The following is a 6,000-nucleotide window of genomic DNA, read 5'->3' on the forward strand; positions in this document are numbered from 1 at the left end:
CTCCGCACAGGAAGGCCCTCGCCGGCCACAGGGCTCGAACCCGGACCTTCTTGCTGTGAGGCGACAGCGCTAACCACTACACCACCGTGCCGCCCCTGATGCGAGACATAAACACTGAAAATGAGTTAAGGTATATGCTATAGGTCTTTGCATCACAAAAAAGAAGAAAAAAAATTGATAAACTAAAATATGCAGTACATGAGGACTGGGATGTTACCTTCTCAGTACATTTGCACATTATCTTAGCTTATGCTGAACATTTTTTCCTTTTGCACTTCATTTTTCTGTTACAAGTTAAACCTTTCAAAGACTGACAAGATAAATGGATGCAAAATGAGGCTGCTTGTGTAGGACCAGGGATCCGTCAGTATTAGAAAGTAGGAAAGCTCTCAGGTATTATCATTAGTAAATGTTATGTGTGCAGTATATACACTCACCAGCCACTTTAATAGGAACTTGTTCTTGATTCTAAGATTCCTGGTCTTGGCTGCAGGAGTGGAACCCGATGTGGTCTTCTGTCTGCTATTGCCTGCTGAGATGCTTTTCTGCTCATCATGGTTGTAAAGAATGATTATATGAATTGCTATACCCTTCCTGGCAGCTTGAACCAATCTGGTCATTTTCCTCTGACCTTTCTTATCAACAAGGCGTTTGTTTCCACCCACAGAACTGTCGCTCACTCGATGTTTTTTGTTTTCCGCACCATTCTGTGTAAACTCTCGAGACTGTTGTGTATGAAAACCCCAGGAGATCTATAGTTTCTGAAATACTCAAACCAGTCCATCTGGCTCAAACCAACACCCATGCCACAGTGAAAGTCACACTCTGAGATCACAATTTTTCCCATTCTCATGTTTGAAGTGAACATTAATTTCACTGAAGCGCTTGATTTGTATCTGCATGATTTGATGCATTATGCTGCTGTCGAGGGATTGGCTGACTAGATAACTGCATAAAACAGCAGGTAGATGGGTGTTCCTAATAAAGTGTCCAGTGAGTGTACATGCATATGTAACCAAATATGAACACATAACTTGGATTGAACAGATCATGTGTTTTAAACAAATACAAAGTGCACTATTCACACTTATTCACACAAGAAGGAATTTTTATTTTTTGCTTTAATGTTTGAACCAGTGGTCTAGTATGATGCTAACAGGACCAAGAAAGACCACTTTCTATGCCTCCGCAATGCATTCTGTGGCATTATGTTTTTGGGTTTCCATACATCTGTGTCCACCTGAGATTCTCTTTAGTGAAATATCTCAGAAACAAGTTTCTGAATGTTTGTACAATTTATATAGAACTACAGCAAGGGCGTAACTTTGTGTTCAAAGTTGGTGGGGACATTTCCAGGCACGATACTTCCCTTCAAGGGGGGTCAGGGGGCATGGTCCCCCTGGAGAAAATTTAGAAAGATCCCGTTTTAAGGCTTAATTTTGATGCATTTTGAGATGCGTACTATGGCCTCACTACTTTTATGAAAACCATTTCAGGGCAGGCTGTCAATGGGTATGCAGTGAAAGGCTGGAAACATGATGGACCAAACAAATGTAGAACTGGGGGGGATCCTGCCCCAGAAAATTTTGTGAATTTTCACACATAAATAAAGCAATCTGATGCACTCTGATGGGTAAAAGGTGGTAAAATACACCTACCAAATACTCTCTTGCACACTGGTTGATTGAACATACTTTACATATGAACTATATACACATTACACATTATTACTAGATTCTGTGGAAGGACTTGTGTCCTGCAGTACAACCGCTATGAAAAAATACACAATAAACAGTATCATCTTAAAACATTCATTGCCATCTTTTTATTGTTGATTCTAGTGTCACAAAAAAACAATAGGGCCACCAACAATGCTCAGTCAAAACAGATACAAACTAAGGGGTAAGGGATAGCACATAAACAGGACTACTCAAAACTAAACCAGGACTATACACGAGCCAGGTCTAAACCAGAACTTCAATGTTTCAGCCAGGGCAAACACGGATCACATCAGGACTAAACCAAGGCTAAACCACAAACAAGAGCAAACTAAACTAGAATTAATATAATAATAAACTAGATTATACCTGGACTAAACCAGGATTACACCAGGTCTGGGAAGAAACAGGTGTAGCAGTTTCAACAAGGCACAAATTAATAATATAATCTTACATATAAAGGAAATCTAGGTGATTTTATAATCTGTGTAATTTGTGCAAACCACAAAATGTATTTGCAAGTCAAACAATTCAATTCAAATTATTACAAAATTTAAAACATTTCAAAAAGAAACGAACATCTCAACATAACAATAAGACAATAACAACAATAAGAAAGGAGAACTAAAGTCAGTGAAATGCTATAATATTATGTTATAACGAGGCAATATGACATCATTACTTACATTTGATTGTTTTCGGAAAAAATCTCCGGATATCAACTGTCATTTTTTCCGACATGACACCACCGCTAACCTGCCATCACCATTCAACACCACACGCGTTATGTAGAACTAGAATACCAATAGTTCTAGACGTTGCTACCAATGAGTCGTTGGTTGCTACACACATAGCAGAGAGCTGCCGCCAATCAGGTTACAGCTCTCAAAACAGCAGCTAAGCGGCGGCAACAGCGGGGCTTGTCATTCATGGGATAAAACAGGGGAAAACAGTCGCGCGTGTCTCTAAACGTTCGGAAAAGGCGTGAAATGTTGGTGGGGACTGTCCCCTGCCCTGTCAAAGTTGGTGGGGACATGTCCCCACCTGTCTTTATTAAAGTTACGCCTGTGAACTACAGTATCAACGTAACCAGGGGATGAACTGATTCGATTTTGGAATTGATCCAAACAAGGTCAAGGTCACAGCAAGTTCAGAAATTGCATTCTTCAATAGTTTCCTTCACATTTGAAGAATTAAAGTTTAAAGGGTATTTCTGGCATACAAATTAGTAACAAGAAGGACTGGACATGCTAGCAATGGAGGCGTCTCTGTTGATGCCACTGGCGTTGAATTCTTCTTGTATTAACATGAATGCGATGTCTGTTCAGGGTCATGATGGTTTAAATTAGGTTTTATATTTTGGGAAATAGAACCAATTCAATTCATTAGAACAGGGCTTTTCAAAGTGTGGGGCGCCAGAGTTCTTCGGGGGGGCGCAACGTGAGAGACAAAATGGATCGGTTTTTAGTACCTAAAGCTACAGTGAGTGAGGAGACAAAGTCTGGGCCAAGCAAAAAAACAGAGCCTCCAGGATGTTGCGATTCGCAACTTCAACGCAAATTCAACCAATCCCCGCGAATTCAGGGCGGTGTTGCAATTATATCCAATCACCGCAACTTTCCCGCAAATTTGACCAATCGTTGGCGTCGTCTTGAGGTGACGTCGACAAACTACCTTCCGCCTTACTTCCGTGTGTTCAAGAGAAGCAGCATGCGCGTCGTGTTGCCAGATTGGACGATTTCAAGTGCTCTGTGGCGGTTTTGAACATAATTTGGACTGGAAAACGTCAGCAGTATCTGGCAACACTGAAAGTGTGTTATGTTTACAGTGAAGGACTGTGTGCACTTTATTATTTTTTTTTTTTTACTTAATACAAGAAGTTAATGGATGCCGACATTTTTGCCAAAATGGTATTTTATTTTCCATTGTTTAGGCAGCTTCAGCATCATACTGTGAGATTCTGTTCAAATTGTTTTTTTCTTCTATGAAGCCTGAGCCATTTATTTTATTCGTGTATATTATTGTTTAATTTAGTCTTCAGGAGAGACTGCCTGCACACGGTACTAGTATTAATAGTTTTTTTTTCTTACATGAAAGCTGAGGCATTTATATTATATTATATTTGAAGCTAACTTCATGTTGTGCTGTGAGGTTCTCTGCACTTTAACTTTTGAACCAACAGGTGCATTTGGATAAGTAAAGCCTATTTTTCTGCATTTTTGTAGTCCTGGTAATCTTTTATATTGGTAAAGATGTTTATAGGACCATTTCTCAGTGTCTTTGTTTTTTAATCAATAGTTTTTCAGTAATAACTTAATATTTAACATATCACTCAATTTTAATCACAAAAAGGGAAAATCGCAATTTCTCGCAACTTTCACTTCCTCCCGCAATGTAATCGCAACAAAAACCTAAAAAACACCGCAACTTTCATCGCAATTTTTTTGGAAACCCCCCCCCCCCCGCAACATCAGACATTTTAGCCCGCAACAATCACAAAAAAGGCCTGCGGAATCCTGGGGGACTGGAAAAAGAAGGAAGTATGACCACGATTATTTAAAGTTTGGATTTTCATGGACTGGATCTGAAGATGCTCCACTGCCACAGTGTGTTGTCTGCCAAGAGGTGCGAGCTAACGATGCTATAGGATGTTTAAAATGTGTAAAACAAGATGTTTTAAAAAGCACAGATGTTTAAAATGTGAAAAAGGAAAAAATAATGTGTACAACAACCATTTTTTAAAAAATACGAATGGAACATTAAGTATAGCAACAACAAAAATTGTAAGGGGGGGGGGGGGGGCGCTGTTGTTTATTTGCTCTCCGAGGGGGGGCTGACTCTCCCACACTTTGAAAACTCCTGCATTAGAACATACAGGAACAAACAAAAAAGCATAACTGCATGAAGGGGGGGGGGGGGGGGGGCAGTCTCTTGACACTAGTTGAGACTAATTATGAACTCAAGTGATGTAGCTGAGGTTGAGGAACTGTTAGAGTGAGAATTCACAGACCAGGTTGACACTGTTGACATTTCTACCCCTGGGTTTACTTGGTTGGATGGATGGATGGATGAAGGAAAGACTAATTGATGTCCAGTTTAATACTGATACAAGTATTTGCCTCACTACCAGATACAGGCAATGTTACAAGCCTGTTACATATTATCATACCATGTATTGAAAATGACCTTGTGAACCATTCACAAAATAAAACATTGAACTGGGAGGGTCTTCTGAACAGATAACTTTTGAGCAAAGTTAAATCCTTTACTTTGATAATGCCATTTTTCCTTATTTGTGTCTATTTTGTGTTACTTATTGGGTCTAGATGTTCTTCTCCATGACACACGACGTCCTCATAAAACCAGAAAGAAATTGCTTTAGGGAACTAGCTGAAAATCCTAGTGATTAATCCTCTTTTAATCCCCATCTGTATTTTACTGCTTTTAAGTGGGATATTCAGTTTATGTCACTAAAGAGTTAATAACTTTATGCACATTTCGCAGTAATACTCATGGTTTATTGAGAACGTTTTTTGCTGCAAGGTTTGGCAGTTTGAGGTTCAGTTTTTGGCCTTAAGACAGGTACTGCTTTAATTTTTCTTCACATGTGAGGCAGTAAATCTCATAAAAATGTTTAAAGTCACGGTTGCCATAGAGACAAGCTACACAAGGTCAAAAGCCTGGCGTCTCCCAGATGAAGGCTATACGCAAGAGGGGAAAATGGGCACAGCTTTTTTCACAACAAATTGTTTTACTGGTGATATGTTTAATATTGTATTCATATTCATAAAACACAACATAACAGAGATTATGAGCTCAATACAAAGCTTGTTTCCATGCACTGCACTGATCTTAGAGCTCTTCTTCAACACTGGGAAGGATTCTGCTATAAAAAGTCATGTTCTCTCATTAAAATGTACTTCATGATGCAGCTCAGTCGGGCAAGTCAGCCATCTTCAACACGCAGCCCAGGTCTGGAGTACGGCCTGGATGGACTTCTTCTGAATTATTCAGAGGTGAGGTTGTCACAGCAGGGAGGTGCTGTGAAAATGGGTGCATTATGAAACAGCAGATTAGCTTGAGGACAGCTTGAGGGGTCAACCATCTGCCATTAAAGTTTCACACATGATGCCACTCATGCAATGGAACCTCATTCTGCTGCCTCATACAGTCTTCTCCATACTCTTCCTTTTCTCCTAGTCTCAACCTACACACAAAATGCAAAACCAAATAAAAAAGTCCTCAAAACTGGCCAGTATACAACATTACGTGGCTTATAATG

Source organism: Neoarius graeffei, chromosome 9 (assembly GCF_027579695.1).
Source record: "Neoarius graeffei isolate fNeoGra1 chromosome 9, fNeoGra1.pri, whole genome shotgun sequence".
In the NCBI taxonomy this organism is placed as follows: domain Eukaryota; kingdom Metazoa; phylum Chordata; class Actinopteri; order Siluriformes; family Ariidae; genus Neoarius; species Neoarius graeffei.